General features: G+C 36.6%; 1 pseudogene; it reads right to left on the bottom strand.

Annotated features, from left to right (window-relative positions):
• Window positions 1-18,017, bottom strand: part of LOC110592335 — a 66,527-nt pseudogene extending 48,510 nt beyond the window's left edge.
• Window positions 18,018-23,582: the final 5,565 nt, after the last annotated feature.

Genomic DNA, 23,582 nt, shown 5'->3' with positions numbered 1-23,582 from the left:
AAAGAAAGAAAGAAAGAAAGAAAGAAAGAAAGAAAGAAAGAAAGAAAAAGAAAGAAAGAAAGAAAAGAGGCTGTGGTGTGTGTGTGTGGGGGGGGGTGGTGGTTCCAAAACCAAACAAAACCTCAAACACCAGAAGCTGCATAAATCAAAGCTTAAAATCTGACTGGTAACAGCAGGACCAGATCCATGAGTATAAACTGACAGAGGTGTGTTTTCCAAAGCTACTCAATCCACTTGTATACACAAAGCTTGAATTTATTGGGCTTTTCAGAAATGACCATTTGCTTCTATGGCTCACACTTTGTTTCCTTGTGGGTTTCCCAATCTGTCTCCCTCTTGAGCAAACTCATGAGATGTGTTCTTTTAATCTAAACCACTTGCATTCCTCTTAGTCTTTCTCCTTTTAAGGTAAAATGGATTTAATTCATGTTAATGCCAATGAAATTTGGCATATTCTGATTTTAAGGCGTGCAGTTTCTTTCCATAGAGCTCCTGTAGGATAATGATCACTATATATTTGAAAGACAGAATAATCAGGCTTAAAGATTCTTTGGAAGGTCATCTAAACCATATTCCTGCCTTCACACACGTACTCTTTTTGTTTGTTTTGTTTTTTTGTTTCTTTTTATTTTTTTATTTTATTTTATTTTTTTTGAGGTAGTGTTCCATGATTCATTGTCTGTGTATAACACCCAGTGCTCCATTCAATACGTGCCTTCTTTAATACCCATCACCAGGCTAACCCATCCCCTCACCCCCCTCCACTCTAGAGCCCTCAGTTTGTTTCTCAGAGTCTACAGCCTCTCATGGTTCGTCTCCCCCTCTGATTTCCCCCCCTTCATTTTTCCCTTCCTACTATCTTCTTGTTTTTTTTTTTTTTTTTAACATATAATGTATTATTTGTTTCAGAGGTACAGGTCTGTGATTCAACAGTCTTACACAATTCACAGTGCTCACCATAGCACATACCCTCCCCAGTGTCTACCACTGAGCCACCCCATCCCTCCCACCCCCCACCACTCCAGCAACCCTCAGTTTGTTTCCTGAGATCTTGAACAGAGGAGTGAACTTCTCAAAGCTGTCCTCTCTTTCACTGAAACAATCCAGTTTCATCTGAACCAATCATTTTAACAGGATGTTCCTATTTACTTATTCAGAGCACCTAAATAATGGTCAGAGGTATTGGACCATACGGAATGACAGGCCTGGGTTGGAATCGAAGAGGAAGCAAACTTCCTCACTGCGGTCACTTTGACTCATATTCCACATGGGGGACTTAAGCTGACAAGTGTTCACATTTTCTGATATGCACATTTTCTGAGACAATCTGTACGATGAATGTTAAACTGATGTTGCACAAAACTGGGTAGCTCAGAAGTGTCAGCTTCATATATTGTTTTTATGCTCCAGGTCACAGTCCTTGCAAGAACCTCGACTTGCAGCTACCTGATAGCATGACAGTCCTTCCCACACAGTACTTTTTGGTCCATATGGTGAAGTATTTGATTGATTTTTTTCCCTATGTTTTAGGCTGTATTGGTGAGGATTCTGCTATCTCCAACCCATTAGGACACAGAAGCAAAAGAATGCTGATTTTCAGACCTGCTCTCATCTAGGGCTACAAGCAGAAAATCAAAGGTTGGAGTCTCTTTTCCCTCATATATGAATCCAACCCTTCTTCAAACATTCAAATTAGACAAAGATACGTATATGATAAAAGTATACATGAAAAATATCAAGTCTTTTAGCCTGCCTTTTCTCAGACCTCTTATTTGCATTATGAGAATATCCATTCACCCAGGAAAAATTTCAAACTATTTCCCAGTATCACAGATAAAAGTGAACCAGTTTATCTTTAGTTCATATTTAAGAAATTTACCAAAATAATTTGTGCTTGTGGTTGTATCCAAGAGTTGAAAGAATGTATGTATGTATGTGTATGTATGTGTGTATGTGTATGTAGAGAGAGGGAGAGAAAGAGAGAGAGAGAATCTAGTGCAGGCAATCGCATAGTATTAGGACATTAGGATATTGGGACTACGCTGATGGTGAAGGACTTTAACTATTGCTACAGCTTTGTCTGAAGTCAAAGGAGGAGTATAGCTCTGAGCATGTACCATTTTCTGTTTTACTCAAACCATTTTCTCTCCTTGGCATATTGTTTTTTATATATTGCCATGCTTAAATATCTCTTAATCTTCAAGACCCAGTGAAATAGTCACCTCTTCCATAGAACAATCTCTTCTTCCTAGAAAATCTCATAACTCTTTCTCTGTCTTCTTTTTATATTACCTCTTGCTTTTAGTTCTCTCTTGGTCCATGTGCTTATCTGTACAAAAAGCTTCTTGACATGATCATCATCATCGTCATCTGTATTCATCTCTCTCTCTCTCTCTCTCTTTTTTTTTTTTTTTTGTATTTTACACAATGCTTAGCACAATACTTTGATGATGTAGATTCTTAATGCGTATTTTTTGGATGCATGAAGGGAAGGGATGTAACAAAATTTTATTCTTTGTTATGGTGAAAGAGCACCTCTATTGTCCTTCTTAACATTCTGTTTCCAACCTAAATGAGGGAAACAATTTGCTCTTTAAGGTTGTACATCCTGCTCCAACCTCAGGTTCTGAACTTAAATTAAAAGCTGGCTCCTTTTGAATTGAAAATCACTTAGTTTTATTCTCTGTCTTCCTCAGAATCCTGAGCTACTTTGAAAGTTCCTGAGGATTCCATCAGATGTGCAAGGATGGCAGAATCTTACAGCTAGCCATCATGGGTATTTCTACAAATTAAGTTTAGAGTCTCGTGAGCTGTATCAGGTAACAGAGGATCATCCACGGGCCAAATGGTGAAATTATAACTAGGCTTTCCACTTACGTAAAAATAGACCCCCCTCAAAACAATAAAGCCCAGAATACACATATAGTTAAGGATACAAGTGGCTCCCTTTGTTCCACATAGAAGTCTTCCCTGTGATCACTAATTTCAGCAGGACTTAGTGAGTTGTCACGAGGCTCTCAGAAACAGAGGTTTATTTTATTTTTACAATATCTTAGGTGAGAGAAGAACAACATTAGCAGAGGTCCACCCTACTAAAATATAAAGCAATGTTAGTTATACCACATAGTCATCTTGGCCACTTGAAATTTTGGTTCTGACCTATCAGTCTTCATTTGAATTTTTGCTGAAACCTCCATTGCTTGGAAATTATGTAGATGTGTCTAAGATAATAAACATATCATATCTAAATATGGTAAGGGAAATGGTTGATACTAAATTGACTAAATTTTGGGAGTCTTTCACTCATTAAAAGTGACAAAGTAAATGATGTCCTGGGTTAAAATATCTGCTACATATGTAACTGAGAGTCATATAATCTTGTACATAAAGAGTTTCTACAGATTAACAAGAAAAAAATATGTTAAAATTAACAAAATATCAATAGGCAACTAATTGAAAAATGTTACAAATAGTTAATACATACATGAAAAGGGAACCCAGTTCTGTAATAAAATAAATTGACTGTTTTAAAAGCTCCTATTTAACTATCAAATTAAATGCTGCATAAAGAAAATATCTAGAGTTGATATAGTTTTGGTCACCTTTTCATTGACAATAAATCTTACAACTGACTTTCTGTATGTCCTTTGATCAGGATGCACTATATCTTAAGATAAACTCTCATGTCCCCAGAAAAATGATTAAAATAATTATTAAAAAAGAAAGGATCCATGAAAAGCCAATGTGACCATTTTTCAAATCTTTTAAAATGGTTACTCTTTTTTGGGACTCACTATATTTTTATCACATTTTGCTCTAAATAGTAAGAAAAAATAGAATTTAAAACATTCTGTGCCTTAAAAACATCAAATATTATTTTTATTTCACTCTCCTTAAAATTGTATTGCCACCAGTAGCAGATAAATCAGTTGTTGGCTTTTAAGTGGGCAGAGGTTATTATTGTTCTTCAGTAGGCATAGATTCATTGTGCAATTAATATTCTCTCTGGAATTTGTGAGTAACACATCATTCTACCTTTTTTTTTTCAGCCAGACATTAAATACAATAAAAAATGTTTTGACTGGTCTTTTGCCTCAAAGAGATTTTATGAGCCTCAAAAATATATTTAAATACATGTAAAATGCAACACAGTAGTCTGACTTCCATATAATCTCATAATTTACAAAGATAATTTGATATTTTAATGAAAATAGAGATGTCAAATATGATAATGCTTTTATACTCCATAGGGAAAAAATACCTTTCGTATATTTAATGCTTTTTAACCACAACATAACTAGTGATTCTCACTTAACAAATACTGTCTCTGAGACAATATAAATATAAAGAGGAATACAGTCTCTACTGGGTAGCATTAACCTTTGCTCAATCATTAAACAATGAGAAATATTGGACTGTTTTTGTTATGGATTAAGAAAATGCTTTTGGATACAGATAAACATTTGTCCCTGCTGGAATCTCCTTCAGCAGCAATGCATCATTATGCCTGACCAGCCCTAGAAACCTTGGAAAGACAAAATATGTACATGTTGGTTGTTAAGCATATGTGATGTGTTTTGCTTTGTCACCTGGCAACCAAAAGATTTTTGAACTTTGCCAAAATCCAAACTTTTGGGACTCTTAAGCTGCTTAATTTTTATATTCATAGAATGTAACCCAAGGTATATTTTTGTTTGGAAAGCTACTTGACTTCTTGAGTTTTGATAGATTTTGTTTAACTTAGGTTGTTTAACTTTATTGTTAGGCATGACAACTTCAATTCAGATCAGAGTCCATGCTAGTTACTTAGACCTACATGGATGGTTGATGAATCTTAAATATCTCACAGATTTCAGGTCTTTATTATGACTTGATTTAGCCCGGAGAAAAGGGAATCAGAGAATGAGTATCCTAATCTTGCTCAGCTCTGTTATTTAAATTAGCCTTGAGACTTCAGAAAATCCTGGAATCCCTCTGGTCCCAGTTTCTTCATCTGTAAATTAAGGAGGTTCATTGAAAAAGTTCAGAGTCCTAAAATGTATTTGAGGTGTATATTCCCTTTTTCAAATGGGAGGAATGTGGAAGATTTTCAGTCTAATGACACTTGAGTACATAGACCTTTTATTCTTACCCAGTCAATTCTTTTTTTGTTTTTAAAGATTTATTTATTTAGTTGAGAGAGAGAGAGAGATTGAGCACATGCTTCCGAGACCAGGGGGGAGAGGCAGAGAGAATCTTCAGCAGATTCCCGCCCAGAGGCAGGGCTTGAGGCGGGGCTTGACTGGTGCTCGACTGGGGCTCAATCCACGACCCTGAGATTACAACCTGAGCCAAAACCAAGAACTGGTCGCTCAACGGATTGCACACCCAGGCACCCCATATTCTTACCCAGTCAATTCTTTACTCCCACATTCCATCCTCAAACCCTCCAGGACGCTCCAATGTATACTAATACTTCTAGGATATAAATCTGGCTAAAAATGCATTAGAAGTGTCATAAGCTTTTAAAAAAATGTTTCTATATTTATTATTACTGTTCACCATCAAAGATATTGAACTATTTTTCTTATCTTCTTCTTAAAATCCCCTCTCCCTATTTCATTTCCAATATAAGCCAGGGATAAACCAGGCTTCTCCAATTTAATTTGGTTACCTGGATTTTTACAAACAGTGGACTATCCTGGAAGACTGAACTAAATTGTGGAATTGATTGATTGCAATTGGCAAATCTATAAATGCCATCTTTATAAAGCATCTAAATTGCATTCCCAAATAATACATCAAATAAGGATGAATAGTTTCACTATCTTTAACATTTGCTTGAGTGATATTTTATCACTGACTGTGACATTCAAAGGATATAGGGCCTATAAGTAAATATTTGTCAGTGGAGACCGTGAGCCTATGGCAAAATAGACACCAGAACACTACATAATTTGTGTTTGTTCAGAGAAAGACTATTCAGATTTTTATCATATCCTAATGATAAAAAAATTGCTACTTGTTCCAGTAAAAGAGAGAAGTATTCTCAAATGCTAAAACAATAGTAGCTCCTTTGGTGAGTGATGCACCACTTAGTAATAATGCAGTACATTTTGAACAGATCTGTAGTTTTTCAATGACAAACATCAAATAGAAAGAAAAAGGTTATGTCACCTTCACCCTCACAGTACTGTCATTTATATGCTATCAGCTCATTAAATTCACATTAGGATACTCCATGGGACTTGAGTTGCTATTAGTGCACCTAAAATGGCATAACAAAATCTCAGTTCACTTTAAGAGAGATGGCATTGCGACATTTTGTATTTCATCACTGAATTATTACAGTCTCAGATGCATTCTGCTGTGATGGTAATGGAAGGAGGAGCACAAGAGAGGAAAGCTGTCCATTTGTTGTTCCCCAGGGAGAGAAAAAGCAAAGTTTGATTAAAAAAAATTTAAGGAAGTGAAAGTAAAGCATTAACAATTTAACCTCTGTATCAAGGCTGAAAATACATGAGTGAAGGCAAATGTTACATTTTGAGATAGGCTCTGAGGAACTAAAGGTAAAGTGAATATATTGCATGCCTCAGGAGTTTGGCTGGTTACTTGGTTTAGGTTGACAGGTGGATGGCCTCCTGGACTCCATATCACCTTTAAAAAGTCCTCCCTGGTAGCACAGCACTGTCCTTTTCTATTCTGTTCTCACCGGGTACGTCCTTGTGAGAAAATACCAGTAGCCTCTCATAAATAAATGATCCTGTGACAAATATTGTGAATACTGATAGTTCTGTCATGATAACAGAAGTTTTTCATGATGACAAACAAAAGCTTATTGTCTCCTATTCTGACATACATGTTTCTTTTTTTTTTTAATATTTTATTTATTTATTTGACAGAGAGAGTCACAGCGAGAGAGGGAACACAAGCAGGGGAGTGGCAGAGGGAGAAGCAGGCTCCCCGCCGAGCAGGGAGCCTGACGCGGGGCTCCATCCCAGGACCCTGGGATCATGACCTGAGCCGAAGGCAGACGCTTAAGGACTGAGCCACCCAGGCGCCCCCTGACATACATGTTTCTATCCAAGATTTCATGAAACAATTTTAGCTTACACTTACAATGATCAAATTGTGCAGTTCTCAAGAGTGTAGTCACCAGGGGAAGAAGCCTGGCCTAGCAATGGTTTACATGTGATACCAGGATTGATGTTGTCTTTGAAAACCAGTGCACTCAGGAGAATTTTGTTTTATATTCAACCAACAGAGAAAAGCAGAGTATATGCCTAATGTAATATACTCACATATAGAAAAGGAGAAATAAATATGTTTATTATGAGATGAAATCATGTAATAGCACAAACATGGCCTTTTTTCAAGATCATTTCCTAGTGAATTTGAATAGCAAAAATGGTTAATTGTAAATCTTTATGTTGTCTTGGATGTTTAGAAGTAATTACCACAATATTTCATGACTGAGGGTTTATATTATATCACTATTTGCACAATTTTAAAAATTGTAGTTGTGTGATATACTTATCATAAAGAAAGGGTATTGCAGAGTCTTTTATTAAATGATAAGGGATTTTTTTTGTTTTGTTTTTTAAAAAAATAACTACTGAAATTTGTCAGTGCTTACTCAGCAATGACTCAGAAAGAGTGTGCTTGTTTTTTTTTTTTCTTAGCTTCTTGGCAGGTATGAATCTGAAATGCAGAAGAATGCAACAGTCTACTGCTAACTGAACACAGTATTCCCCAATATCTTCCAATTCCCTTTGATTCACCTCTTGACTCACCACAAAAATTATCTGATCTTATTGTGATTTCCCAAGAAGACTTTTTTACTGGGAAGGAGTGTGTACTTCCTAGCTGATGCGAGTATTCTGTTACACTGAGCAGTGCATTGTTCAGAGTAAGTGACTAAATTGGCATTCTGGTTTATAAAACTGTTTCCTGTAAGCTTATTTAGCATTAATGAGTCCTCTAGAGTCTGACCATCCCTGGGAAAACTGATAAAATAGCATTCCTGACTAGGCCAAGCCAAGGGCCACACCCTGGGTTTGAAGTAACTCCAGCAAATATTATTTATATGCCACGTGTTTCTGCCGGAAACCGATTCCACCAGCCTCTCTTTACTCCTGGTAATTACAAGGGAGAAGAAGTCTTAGGAGGAAGACTTCACTTTTGGAGATCTACAATGTATTTTATGTAATAATGGATTATAGAAGGTGAGTCTGATGAACATTGTAAAAACCACTGTTTCTCAATACCTTAACTTTTTTCATGTGACCCATATTAAACTTTCTGGGAATATACAATGGAAAAACTCTGTTTGGGGGATAATATAGTTCTAGTGATCCTGAAGCATACTTGGCAGTACAGCTTCTCATCAGGAATTTCTACCTCATTTACATCAATAATAAAGCTAGTTTCAGGTGGAAGCCGCATAGATATGCATTAGATCTGCACTAGTATGGGCAGTGTCTTTATCTGACATTTTGTTAGCTTCTTTTTTCGAAAGAGGGTTTATTCTTTTTTTTTTTTTTTAAGATTTTTTATTTATTTATTTGAGATAGAGAATGAGATAGAGAGAGAGAGAGCATGAGAGGGGGAAGGGTCAGAGGGAGAAGCAGACTCCCTGCTGAGCAGGGATCCTGATGTGGGACTCGATCCCAGGACTCCAGGATCATGACCTGAGCCGAAGGCAGTCGCCTAACCAACTGAGCCACCCAGGCGCCCGAAAGAGGGTTTATTCTTAACAAAGAACCCAGAAAACAGGGGCGCCTGGGTGGCTCAGTCGGCTAAGCATCTGCCTTTGACTCAGGTCATGACTCCGGATCCTGGAATCGAGCCCCATGTCGGGCTCCCTGCTCAGTGACGAGTCTGCTTCTCCCTCTTTCTCTGCCCCTCCCCCTGTTTGTGCTTTCTCTCGCTCTTGCTCTCTCTCTCTCAAATAAATAAAATCTTAAAAAAAAAAAAAAAAGGATCCAGAATACGGCATTTAGGGTAGCTGTAGAACATCAGTCAGGATGGTTCTGTCACAAAATTTTATTAGAATTAAAAATATCCAGAATCAGTCACATCCTACTGTGCTGGGATCAAAGGGGGTACCCAATAAATATCACACCTCTTCCTTATCAGAGTTCTGAAAAATAACTGAGAAATAAAATAAAAGAGTAACAGATGAAACCAAATGATCATCTTATTTACTGACCAGATGGGAGTCCTTTGATTAGAGTGACAGCCACTTGGACCTGCCAACTGAACCTTTGAATTTAGGATGAATGACCCACCTGGGCCCAGCAGATTGGGCCGGGCAGGTGGGGAAAAGGCAGCCACGGGAGCAGTAAAGGTCCTGAGAATGCCTGCTTATTCCTCAAGTGAAGGACCTCTGTCTGGGACGAAGTCAGTGAAGAGGTGAGAGAAACTCTTCTTCCTCTGTGTGGAAGGGATAGTCAGGAACAGGGAATAATGATTCCCTTCTAACACACTATTACACAATTTCTAAAAGTAAGATAGCTAAAGTATAAGACCTAAAGCAAACATTAAAAAGAAAAAAAATATACCAGTAAAATTTAAGCACAGTATACTCTTCCTACAAGACAGAGCTGACAGAAATTTGTTAAGTGGACGAATGAATTATGTAAATGTGACTATAGCTTGACAAGAGGAGAAAGGACAAAGATGCAATGAGCTAAGAACTTCCACGCAGACAGAAGAGTAGTGGGACTATCCTTCCTTCCTACCAGAAATGCACTGATACTGCAACCATGGTGTAAGTGGTATGCGTTTCCCAGGATTGATGCGCCATGCTTTTTGTTTTGTTTCGTTCGTTTTCGTCACATTTATTCTTTTCTCAAATACTTCAGAGGGGTCACTGGTATGCAAATTACTGGTTGTAAAAGTCTGAATATTAAATGCGTTTCAGCTTAGACTATTGGGTTGTCTAAAATTAATCAAAGTGTCACCTTAAATTGCAGTCAGATGGATGATTTTTAAAAATGCATAAGACCACAGATTTAAAAATCACTGCATTGATAGTAACTAATTTTCATTTTCCATGTGCAGCGTATGTTCTTTTAAACTTACACATCTCTATATGCTTACTCAGTAACTGTTTATTAGGTCCCTAGTTATAACATGCTCTGTCTTTGCTATAACCTAGGATTCAAAATCAAATACAATGCTGTTTTTGGCCTTGAATAGTTTTGATTTCCGAGGGGGGAAAAGAGAAGGAAATCAGTGATTATCATACCGTGTGAAAGATGCTAGGGTGGTGGTGCGTATGGTGGTATGTCCTGTGGGAGACACAGCATCTACATCAGACTGGACCATCAAGAAAACTGGGCAAGTTGTGCTCGCGATAAGGCTTTCACTTGTGCATGTTTTTTTTTTTAACTTCCATTTTTATATAATTTCAAGAAAGGTTATTGTGAATCATCTGGCATTAAATTGAAGATGTCATGCATCTTTACATCATTATCTTTGTGTGTATTTCCTAAGAACAGGAACATCTCTTATATAACAACACTGTGATGATCAAAGTCAGGAAATTTAACACTGAGACAGTGATATAGTACTATTATCTAATCCATGATCCATATTCAGAATTTTTCAATTGTCCTTATAATGAGCTGTATTTATTTTTTTCCCCCAGTCCAAGATCTATTTGGGAATCACTTGTTGCAATTAGTTGCCAAATCTCTTTAGCTTCTTTTACTCAGTCTTTATCTTGACCTTGATATTTTTGAGAAGTATTGGACAGTTAATTTGTAATTCAATTTGCATTCATTTGACATTTCACATGATTAAATTCAAATCATGATTTTTTGCAGGATCACCAGAGGAGTGATACTGTGCCCTTCCCAGAAAGCCTGTGATGTCCACTTGTACTAACATTTGGCCACTTGGTTAAGGGGCTGTTCTCTAGGTCTCTAGTCTGTGAAGCTACTCTTTTTCCCTTTGTAATTAAAGAGGATAATGATTTCAGCAGGGGGAACTTGGGTAGTTAAAAACATTTGATTTAAATATATACCTTTTAGTTTTGGGGTGTTATAAATAAAACTGCAATGGAAAGAGCCAGACAAGATTCCTGAGTCATCAGGGAAAGTCTCACTGATAATATGATAATAAATTAGGAGAGAATAAATGTTCCTAATGTGGAGACCAATTTGACTCAGGAAATTCTACTTGGATAAGTTGGAATATGTTTGGCTACAAGAATTAGAATACTTAACCCCAAATGGCCGAAATAATGGGGTTTTATTACCTCCTATGAGAAGTCTGGAAATAAGTTATCCCAGGGTTTATCTAATGGCTCAAGTTTTTCATCAAAGAACAAAAATCTCAGTTCTTTGGAACTATCATTTTCAGTATATTCACTTTACCTCAGATTTGTTCATTATGGTCATGAGATGCCCCCCCACTGACTCTCAAAACCATTGTTTTATGAGTAAAGAAGGCCGAGTGACTACTAAGGAGGCAAAACAGTAGTCTTTGCCCCACCAAATGAGAGCAAAAATTACGGAAAAAGATCGTGCTTCCACAGTCTTCAAGCAACACATTCATTATAAGAAAATTATTTGCTTTGAAGTGTCCACTTCACATTCTTTGTGTAATTAACCATTATACTATAAAATAGTGATGGTGGTTTGCTTCTGCTTAATATGCTACATCTGTTATCTGAATGAAAATGTTCTCATCTCTTCCAAAAATGGAAGATAAAAAGTTCCCTTATTTATCATATTCTTCACAGATTGATACTAATCTCTCTTCTTGTTCCATGACAGCCCTATCTGGTTATATGTTCTAAGAACTAAACTGCAATTATAACTTTCACTAACACTTCTTATAAAAAAAAATAGGGACAATTGTATAGAGAGATAAAGGAAGAGAACATGCATGATTATTTCAGTCAATATGCTAGAGCTAATATTTACAACTTCCTTCCTCTTCTTAGCAATTTCATGTTACCTTTGTCCTCAGCCTGAATTTGGGATAGTAGAGGCTTTTTTGCTTGACAGGATGAATCAAACCTTTCCTTCTCAATGTTCTATGTTTTAATGGCTCTGCTGTTATAAATTTATTACCGGTTTCTCAAATATTTTAAGTTATCCGTGGTGTATAATACTCTTTGCGTTATCTTACAGGTGACACAAATGCAGTGAACCACAGTATAATTGTAAAGAAAATGGTTATTTGAACGGTGTCATATAGGGTCATTATATAGAAGGCAAACAAATGACAAAACAGAGAACTTCAAAATTAATAATTCTATTGGGAGTTAAAGTGAAGATGAAAACTGCCCCAAGCTGAGCCGATCAGGTTCTTTTTGCCAGAATTTCTAGACTAGGACTAAAAGATTCCAGTTTCAGTCTGGTTGGGTTTTTTGAACAGAAGCGATATAAAAACTTGAGATGGTAGTGTAATGCACTTCAATAATAGTGGAAAGCAACAAAAACCAAATCTGCGGGGGGGGGGCGGGGAACAGAGGGAGAGAAAGAGACAGAAGATGGAAAAGAATAGACAGAGAAGGCTCCCCTAGGTCTGATAGTGTTCTAGAGCAACCAGCACGTACACAGGTATATATATATATATATATATATATATATATATATATATATATATATTATATTACCTAGCTCTAGTCACTCTAGAGAAGCTTGAAATGTAAAATCCTTGGAATTTAAAATTATTATCCTTGGAATACAAAATTTGCATTATTCTTACAAATAATCCCTCACCTACATCTTCTTTAAACTGTTCGCTTAATTTAGCCTAGGTTATTATATTTTATTTGCGTTCAGTGAGTTTTGACTCTATCATGTCTTTCTAAATTACTTTAGCCTGGACATCTGCCTTCTGCCTCTACAGAGTGTGAAACGTTCCTTCAGGAGTCAGGGAAGAATCTCATCTGTTTACTTTATTATATAAAATTATTTTGCCCAGATGATCCTGACAAATTCACCTCAAATTTGCAGGATAAAACTTTAGCAAACCATTTTCTCACACTAAAATAAAAAGATTGTCTGTTTCAACAAGAGATGAGAGAAATATTTGCTCGGTAGTCTCTATATTAAGGGCCTACAATGTGTAAAACATTGTCATAAATATCTGTGGAAGGTAAAATTTTATGAAATTTAAAATGAACTCTACCTAATCCATATGGGATTATTCCACATGCAGTTGACTGAGGGGTAACTGAATTGTTGATATCTCAAATACTTTTACTTAAAAAATAAAACTTGGAACCTAGAAGCATCACTTTGGAGACACTAGGTAGAATTTAACTATGTGCACAACACATTCAAAATCAAGTCAGATGAGATAGCTCAGAAGTTTGGTTATTTATTTTTTGTGTTTAAAGGCTCTAGAAAATATGTCTAAATTCAAACTTGAGGAGAATTAATTTATTTTTTTTTCCATTGAAGTTTTGGGTTTCCAAATTGGTCATTTACTATGCTGTGTTCCAGGTGGCTTTTTTGAAACATCTCTTACACATTCATATTGCATTAGAAAACACATGGCAGAAATGAGTCTTTTGACTAGGGAGCCAGCAATAATTTTTCAATGGCAGACAAAATTAACAAAATTACTTCTTGGAGAAAGCCTCTCTCTCATAGTACCGAACCATTTATGGTCACAGAATGGACTTTCTTCATTAAATTATTTGTGATACTCTCCAGGCTGTTGACCTACCAAGAGAGTTGTACTAGCTATTTTTTTTTAATGGATATTTCATTGATTTAACATATGTTGGACATTTATGCTTGTATTTATTTTACTTAATTATAATCCCTTTGAACTTTTGCCCTGAGGTAGTTTTAATGTGAAGGCCCAAATCTGAAACTTTTAATGAAATAAATAAATTTTCTTAGTAACATAATATTTTCCTGGAAGAATAAATATGTTTCTAAAAATAACTTACTTAATCATAGGTAATAACTTTTGTTTTGAGATAATCAGCAGAAGTTTTAAATAATTTAATGTATGAAGCAAGCCCATGTATACCTATAAACACAGCTGACATATACATCGGCGTATACATACATAAACTCAACAAATATTGCTGAGTGTCTACTATGAACTTGTAACTGGAAATATAACAGCGAACAGCTAGTTGTGGCTTCACTCTCACCAACCTCATAGTGGGGATACATAGGGAAAAATTTTCAATAAGCAATATACACGGTAAAAATAATAGGGAAAAAAATGGGGAAGGGGGCTATTTATCAATGCACATTTATTTAGCTACAAGTTCCTTCCTGATGTATTTCTTGCTTTCCCCTCTAGTCACATCTGTGCTCATTCATGATTTTTAGAAATAAAATTTTCCTTTTCTAACCATACTCAAATATTGCATCAAAGATACAATATTTCATTCTTCCATATCTACATACACACTATTTTTTATGCTTGGGATGCCCATCTTTCCAAATCCTATTCTCCCATGTAAAGCTCAGGGTTTTGTTTTTATTTTTTCAACTTTTGATGGAAATTGGTACGAGACTTGCCCTCCAACCAAAAATATACAAGGCAGCTCTTTTTAAACGTGGGACAATAGACAGAACGTGATCCTAAAGAGAAGAGAAATATACAGAGAGCCCAAAGATCACCCCAGATCTCTGCTTAAAGCCATTTTATTACCTTAGCAGAGGGAGAAGGTGCTGAGGTAAGGGAGAGAGAGGGGAGTCCAAGGCTGCTGAGCGAAGTGGCTGGCCATTTGGGGCCTGGGTTTCTGAAAAAAGAAGCTAAAGAAATACGGCTTCAGAAGGAAAGTTAGAACCACAAGAAGTAATAAGGAGCATCAGTCAAAAGTAAAAATATAGCATTGATCACCATCTGACCTATTCTATGTTTACTTCTTTTCTTATATTTTCTGCCCTTGAGATAAGCTCTGTGGAGGCAGGGCCTTTTGCCTCTTGTGTTCATACTATATCCTTAGTATAAGAATGACTCATGGGGCGCCCAGGTGGCTCAGTAGGTTAAGCATCTGCCTTCAGCTCAGGTCATGATCCCAGGGTCCTGGGATTGAGCTCCGTGTCAGGTTCCCTACTCAACAGGAAGTCTGTTTCTCCCTCTCCTTCTGCATCTCCCCCTGCTTGTACTCTCTCTCTCTCTCTCACTGTCAAATAAATGAGTTAAAAAAATAAAAAGAAAAAGAATGACTCACACACAGTACATGCTCAATAAATATTTACTGAATTGGGGTGCCTGGGTGGCTCAGTCGTTAAGCGTCTCCTTAGGCTCAGGTCATGATCCCAGGGTCCTGGGATCGAGCCCTGCATCGGGCTCCCCACTCTGTGGGAAGCCTGCTTCTCCCCTCTCCCACTCCCCCTGCTTGTGTTCCTGCTCTCGCTATCTCTCTCTGTCAAATAAATAAATAAAATCTTAAAAAAAAAAATTTACTGAATGACCAAGTGAATCTCACATAACTGGAAGTCTCGGGATAGGGCAAGATCACACAAAATAAAAACTGTGACTTCAACTTGCTCTTCTCTGATTCTCTCAGGTCAATTTTTGTATATGTGTCACTCAGTTCTCAAGCTGGCCTTTCTTGTGGCCAAAACATGATTATCAATAACCTCTAGGATAGCATGTCCCCTTGTCTTTGCAGTGGAATAGGGAGACAGCCACTCTTTCATTTGTGGAATAAAACTCTTCTCTTCCAGTGTTTGGGCTGCATTATGTCAAGAGTCAATACATGGAATAAAAACAACCACTGTTGGAATGCCACGCATTGACTGGATTAAGTCTCAGTTCCTGAACCTGTCACTGGTATGGGTGTTGAAATGGGATTAGATGATTAGATTGATCAGGATTAACATCTGGGGCTGGAAATGGAGGGAGGAAGACTGGAAACCTGAAAATGTAAGGAGATGATGGATGCTGTGTAGGTAACCAACATTGTCCATTATATATATTTTTTATTTCACACCAATAGATTCAAAGAATTTATTCTCAGTAGTGTAACAAACATCAAAATAAAATCTCCTAAAAAGAGTAATTTCTTTATTGTGTCAGAAAGTAGCTGTTCAGAGGCGCCTGGGTGGCTCATTCATTAAGCGTCTGCCTTCGGCTCAGGTCATGATCCCAGGGTCCTGGGATGGAGCCCCGCATCGGGCTCCCTGCTCAGTGGGGAGTCTGCTTCTCCCTCTCCCACTCCCCCTGCTTGTGTTCCCTTTCTCCCTGTGTCTCTTTCTGTCAAATAAATAAACACAATCTTTAAAAAAAAAAAAGTAGCTGTTTAAAATGAGAAATGGGTGAAGGCACTTTAGGGAACTTTCAGTTGGCCTTTAGAACATATAAGCTAGTAAGTATTGGGAAAAGAGAACTGGATCTGTGCTTGTTTTCAGCATTGTATCTGTAGTCCTAAACACAGTCCTTGGCACAAAGAACACTTTTAATCAATGAACATTTGAGGAATGGATGGATAAATTCAGGTGTTTGTTTTTGTATAGAGAAAACCATAAGCTATAGGAATGCACCTTGCTTCCAGGTAGGATTGTCTCTAAATTCTAGTTATGCATATGAGTTAAGGTTTATCAGAGTAATTCTAGAAGAAACAAAAAGACAAAAGACTAGGGGCTTAAAACCTACTATCTTGCTATATGGTGTTTTATTCACTGTATATATTATTTGTCAGTTTCCCCCTTTTCCTGCTTTTCTTGGGTTATTAAACATTTTGTATTAATCCATTTTTATCTCCATAGTTAACATACTATTTATATTTTTTCATATTTTGGTGGTTGATCTATGTTTAGTATCTCTTTGGTTAATCAATAGCTTATTTCCAACAGTATTATACACTGTTTCCCAAATAGTGTAAGGACCTTATGAGTGTGTATTTCAATTCCTCTACCCAGCCCTTTGTGCTATTGCTGTCGTATACTTTATTTTATACTTACTATAAACACACAATACATTGCTGCTATTTTTCCTTTTGACATTCAGTTATCTTTTAGAGCAATTTAAAAAATGATTTTACCGGGCACCTGGGTGGCTCAGTTGGTTAAGCAACTGCCTTCGGCTCAGGTCATGATCCTGGAGTCCCGGAATCGAGTCCCGCATCAGGCTCCCTGCTCGGCAGGGAGTCTGCTTCTCCCTCTGACCCTCCTCCCTCTCATTCTCTCTGTCTCAAATAAATAAATAAAATCTTTAAAAAAAAAAAAAGATTTTACTTTCATTTATTCCATTCCCAGTTCTCTTTGTTTCTTGGTAAAGATTCAGATTTCAGTTTGATATCTTATTCCTTCTGCCTGATGAACTTCCTTTAACATTTCTTGTAGTATAGGTCTGCTTGCAATGGATTCTGTTTTTGTTTGTCTTAGAAAGCCCTTATTTGTACTTCTTTCTTGAAAACTATCTTCCTGGGTAGAGAATGATGGAAGGCCAGTACATATATATATATATATATATATATATATATATATATTTAATTTGTAGTTTCTCATGAGAAATCAACTATAGTACATTTGTTTCTCTGATTGTCATGCAGCTGTTTTAAACATTTTCTCTGTCTTTTGTTTTTAGCATTTTTTAATATAATATGCCTAGGTATTTTCATCCCCCCCACCCCCGCCTCAGCACCCCACCAATCCTGAATGGGATTATTTATCCTATTTGGTGTTTTTGAGCTTCCTGGATCTGTCATTTGGTGTCTAGGATTAATTGCAGAAAATTCTTGGCCATTGGCCATTCTTATTTTTAAACATTTCATCTGTTTCATTTTGTCCTGATTCTCCTTCTAGGATTCCAGTTAGATAATTGTTTCATTTTTGATATTGTCTCACAGCTATCAGATGCTTTGCTCTGTGGTTTTGTTTGTTTTTTTTGTTTTTCTCACTTTTTTTCTCGTTGCGGTTCAGAAATTTGGGTAATTTCTGTTCACCGATTCTCAGATTTCCTGATTTCTCCACTGTGTTGAGCTTACTACTTAGCCCGTCAAAGGCGACCTCTATCTGTATTACTATGCTATTCATTTCTAGCGTTTCCACTTGATTCTTCTTTATGGTTTCTTTCTCTCTGATGAAACTAGCCATCTAATCTTGCACGTTGTCTACTTTTTTTCTGTTTCAGAGTAGGTAATACATTAATCATAGTTATTTTGAACTCTCTGTCAGATAGTTTCAACATCTGAGACATATCTGAATCTGAAGTTTCTATTTATTGTGTTGTCTCTTGGAGGGTGTGTGTGTGTGTGTGTGTGTGAGCTGCATTTTCATATCCTTTGTAAGTTTTCATAGAAAGCCAAATATCTTGTGTAGGAAAGTAGAGGCTCAAGTAAAAAGTTTTTGTGCTTGTAAATTAGCATACCTCTCTGTCTGCTAGGTTTTTAGCGTGGACGTTTGTGTTACTCTAGCCAAGAGTTAGGCAGTTTTGAAATTGTGTTGCCATGTTTGCCTTCAGTGGACCACAGTTTTCATATTTCTTTAGCAATAACTTGGGTTTAAAATGGAGGCTGGCTTCCCAAAGTTTTTCCTCAATTTCTACTCTACCTTCACATTCAAGCTTCCCTCTTGTGCTGTATCACAGAGAGGGCCTGTCTCTTGCAACTTATCCAGCAATCTTTCATTATCACTTTTACTTGCTTTTTAGCCTGCAGGCAGGAAGTAAAGGAAGGAGTCCTTGGGTCTCCCAGATGTGGCTTTCAAAATGTTCCTGCTCCTCCCCCAGTTATAGTTTTTGTTAAGAAAATCCCCCTGTCCAATCTTTAGGACTAGAGGATTTTTGTTGTTGTTCCCTTTGCTGGGTACAATGGGTGTTCATCAGGGCCCTCAGAACAAGTTTTGTTGCTCCTCCCTCTGTAGATTAAGACTTGTGTTCCATAAAGGAGATGGGGAGAGGAGTGGGAGTAGGAAATTGTTTCTTGCCCATCTTCAGTGTCTGTTTTCCTTCCGAGTCCTGTCGGAGGGGAGCTGTCTCCAGACCATTCCTCATTTTTCCCTGTTAGCACCTGGTGTGTTTCATGGAGAAAAAGGCTGCTAGAGTGTGAATGCCCCCTCTGTATCTGTGCCCCGCCCAAAAATCTTCACCTTCTTTCATCATTCTGCACTCTGCCTCTGATTTAACAGTTATGCTAGCTAATTCCCAGTGGTATCCACTGACATCTGCTGTACGTAAGCAAATGCTTGCATCTTATCTCCCCCTATAGGTAAATGTCTCTCTCCAGTTTTCTGGTGAGTTGTTTGTCTTGCAATCTCAGCTTTCTACTGGTTTCATAACAACCTGCAAATTGACAGTTTGTCCAGCTTTTTTATTTATATTAGTATAGGAACAGTACTCCTAGCTTTCCACAACCTGCAGCAGAAACAAGATTTCAACAAGACTAGAGACAAAAATATTTTTAAAAGAACTGCACATTGTGCCCAAAGGTTCCATTTTCTTTAGAAATCAACAGTTCTGTTTATTTATTGTGAAACTTGTGGCTTAATACAAATGAAAATGGAAACTCCATTATAAATATATTGAATGAATCAATAAGTCCCATGAAGGTGACACTCAAATTTTTAAATTTTCTCTTTAAGATGCCATATATTTAAATCACCTAGACTATAATTTCTGAGAAAACATTTTAGTTTAAATAAAAAATGTCGCTCATGATTTATGTTATTGACTGATTGTCAGGTAGGATCTCTTCTGAAAAATTTGAAAATCTCTAGAAATTATCATAGAAATCGTAACTGAAAGTGAGAAGAAATGACATGAGTTTCAATGTTTTAAATATGGTAGCTGGTTAAGGTCTACCTGGGTCTTTGGCTCCCATGACTAATGTTGGTTTTCTGTGTGACCAAATCAAATGGAATCTAAGAGAAGGACAGACTATGAGTGTGAAGACTATAGTAGGCTGAGATGGCAAGAGATTAAAGTAACCAAATGGTTGGGTAGAAGCAGTAGTACACAGAGAAGGCAGAAACAAGTAAGACATGGCATAAGTTGGTGGTTATAATGACTTTTGGGGACTACCTCTCCTTTTCATGTGTAACTCAATTTTTCGTTTTGGTCCCAGACAGTGTTTGGAATTAGCCAATACTGGACACTTGATGTATCTGAGGAGGAAATGTAATCCTTGAGTACCTAGAAAAATATTTGGTGATACTGAGCCAAAATTAAAAAAAAACAAAAAACAAAAAACGGGTACAACTTTTCTTAGGCTCAGGTCCCTGCAAACAATTATGGTTCAGATGCGTACTCCTTAAATGTGTTGTCCAATCAACCTAATGTTCAGACTACGTGTGTAGAAAATACTATATTATTTATATAAAAAAGTTACTGGAAAATGTTATGTTTTTTTAAAAAAGGAGAAGATTTCAACTGCAACTTGTGGTTTTTGCTTCCTGAGTCTAGTTTAAAAGAGAAACACATAAGAATAATACATCAAATACGGGTTTTAAAATATTATTCTGACACTCCGCTCTCCTTTGGCATGAAGTGCCATAACTGTGTTCATAGGCAGAGCTAAAGTTCCTGGTTTGTTAAAGGAAAGATTGTTTGTCACTCAAACTTGCATAAAAGGCCAAACTTGATTTTCAAAGCTTAGTGAAAGGTAATCAGATGTACTACAATGTGTTTAATTTAGCCAAGAAGTTTTTAGTACATTATGTAAAAACTTAGAGAGAGTGTGAGAGGAAGGTATATTTAGAGACAGTATTTAAATTCAAGTTATTAGAAAACACTAATTTTACCCTCACACACTGAATTTTACCCTTAAAATTCAGAGGAACCATAACGATCAAGTCTAATCATACCCAGATGTGGTCCATGGATCAACCCTACCAGAAATACCTGAAAAACATTAAATTCAGAAAATTTTGGCCCATATCTGAGAGCGGATTCAGTATATATTTTGTGATTGCCTAGAAAGTAACTCTCAGTTTGGTGTCTTAACCAGAATTTAGAATATAGGTAGATTAGAATCTACCTATATTCTAATTCTCTAATTTCAATTATGGTCTTAAATTATTAAGCTTTAATGATGTAAGATAGTTATATTTTGGTACAAACAATCTTTGAAATGTTAGGGAAAATAGCAAACATTTCTGGCTTCTCACTATACAATTATAATTGTTTTTTTCTCACTATACAATTAAATTGAAGAGAAGTGAGCTTCTGTTCTGTTGCTAATTTGCAAGATCTCCATCTAGTGGCAAATTTTTCCCATTGCAAGCACACAGTCCCTACAGCCCAGGAAGTGTGTCTCAAGACTTCATGGCTAGGCAAATCCCTCTGAGACACAAGATGTGGCAGCGTGATTTTGACCATATCAGGCAACATTATACAAATGGTAATATTCCTCCCAGATTTATGAATCATGAAGTACTAGCTGGGAAAAGAGTAGAGGACACATGCTACATGATTAAGTCATTAAAGGAGAGGAAACGGAATAGATTGTCTCATTGTCTTTTCATTCTGCCCCCTTCACATCGACAGTGTCATCTTGCTACTATTATAAAGAGAAATTACGTGAAACGGCCATAAGGAAAAAAGGAATGAATGCTAGGAAAAAGGAATGAATGCTATGAATAAGGAGAAAGCACTGAAGAGTGTTTTATTTGATACTTTTGATAAATTCTGCTTACCTCTTGCAGAACTGGGTAGACAATCCCCCTGAAGCACACTCTATACCCACTTCTTCTCTTTACTTACATTCTTTTAAACCATCTTGGAATCTTCCTGAATAACAGAACTTTATCCTATGGAAATAATGTCAGTTTTTCCAATCCCTGCAATACAAGTTGCAAGCATCATCTAAATTTTGAGGTGCTCCTTAGGAACTTTGGGCAGGTCGGTTTATAGCTGGAGTTGGCAGTCATATACATGACAGGTGGGGCTTGGAGAAAGTACATATTACTTCCTGGCCAAAATTAACACTCGCATTAAGATTCTATTGTGCCTAAAATTCCACTAATAGGGATTGACTCCCACAAATAAATGTGCTTCCTAGGAATCCCTAATTTTGTCTTCATTTAAGATGCCATCAGTTTTGAGATACAACATTTTTTTACATACAACTAAAAAAAGGGAAAAAAAAAACCTATCAATTTAACCATGATGGTCTTTAATTTAAGACTTATCCCAATTTCAAAGATGTTAAATTACATTTAAAAATATATATTTGTATCCTTGAAATATGGTAAATGAACATTCTGGTAATGAGAGAGAATGGAAATGAAGACTATGATAACATTAACACACATTTAAGCATTGGTGCCAACCAGCAAAAGCAGAGCCCTAAGGAAATGGATCATAGGATAGCCATGTTTTGATAGAAGAGGAGGAAGAGAAAGATAAACTCCAACTGCTTCACAAGGTTGAAGCTTTATTTAGACCATACAATTTGCCTTAGAACCACTCCTTTTAGCAATGTTTATTTAAAGAGGTCATTATTTGAAGTTAGCATACTGAATTCCATAGCTGTTCACCCTTTGGAAAAATAACTGACTCTGAGAAAGGTTAGGAAAGTTGGGAAAAGTCTATGAATAAAACCTTTTCAAACTAGGAAGAGGTCAAAGTACAGCCTGATCAAAGACACAGATGAAATTCAGAAGTATGTAGATAAAGGTAAAATAATGATTACTGGAGACACCAATAAAAAGAGAAATGCTTTCTTAAGTGGCTACGTATGGCTGCACCACTAGGAAAGAGTTCTCAGAGGTACTGTGGGAAGGCCTTGACTCATTCCCATCCATACACAGCAGCAGCAAAGAAAACAAATAGAAAAATGCAGATTCTGAGTTTCAATTCTAAAACAGGCCAACTCACTGAATGTCAGAGCTCGGAGTAGAGGTATGGGGATAGTCTCATTTTCTCTTGGAGCTGGATGTTAGATTTTATGGTAACACAACTTCCTTTTTAACTCAGTGAGTAAAACAAAAGTGACCTAGAAATTCTCTTCTCTCTCTCAAGAAAAAAAAACAAAAATATATATATATAACTAAACTAATGCTGGGGCAAAACAGGATGTTACTGAAAATGTGTTTCAAGGGAATAACTGTGCCCAATACTAGAATTATTCAATATCTACATAATATCATTTGAAAGATTAAGAAAATATTTTCTTTCCTAGAGTGTATTTTCTCAGGGTTCTAAAATTTATCATCAAAGAATAATTTCTTTGTGCTTTTGTGTGTGTGTGTGTGTGAATTTCAATATTCCAACAAAGTAAAAATGTCCAGGACATAGGGTGTTAACATATTATGCCAGATTCCTTAGTAGAAATCTGATAAAGTTGCTAAAACTACTAAGGAGTTTTATTTGATAAAGTTGCTAAGGAGTTTTAAAACCATGTAGCATGACCACCCCCTGCATGATTGACCCTAGGAAGTAAGAGTTATGGGGAAAGGGAGGAGGACCTTGCTGAACTAAAGCTTTAGAATTTAAAATACGGTAGATGCTCTGCTAAGTATTTTACATACAATCCCTTAATTCTTGTCAGAACATTGTTAAGTAGATATTATTGTCATCTTCATTTTACATAAGGAGAAATTGAGTCTCAAAGATGTTAAATAACTTGCTCAAGTAAGTGGATAAACTGAGTCAATCCAGGTCAGTTTACCTCAAATTTCTATGAAACCACATTAAGATATGTGGGAAGAAAGAAACACTGT

This window comes from Neomonachus schauinslandi, chromosome 3 (assembly GCF_002201575.2).
Source record: "Neomonachus schauinslandi chromosome 3, ASM220157v2, whole genome shotgun sequence".
Classification (NCBI taxonomy): domain Eukaryota; kingdom Metazoa; phylum Chordata; class Mammalia; order Carnivora; family Phocidae; genus Neomonachus; species Neomonachus schauinslandi.
This window is presented reverse-complemented; position numbering and strand designations above follow the sequence as displayed.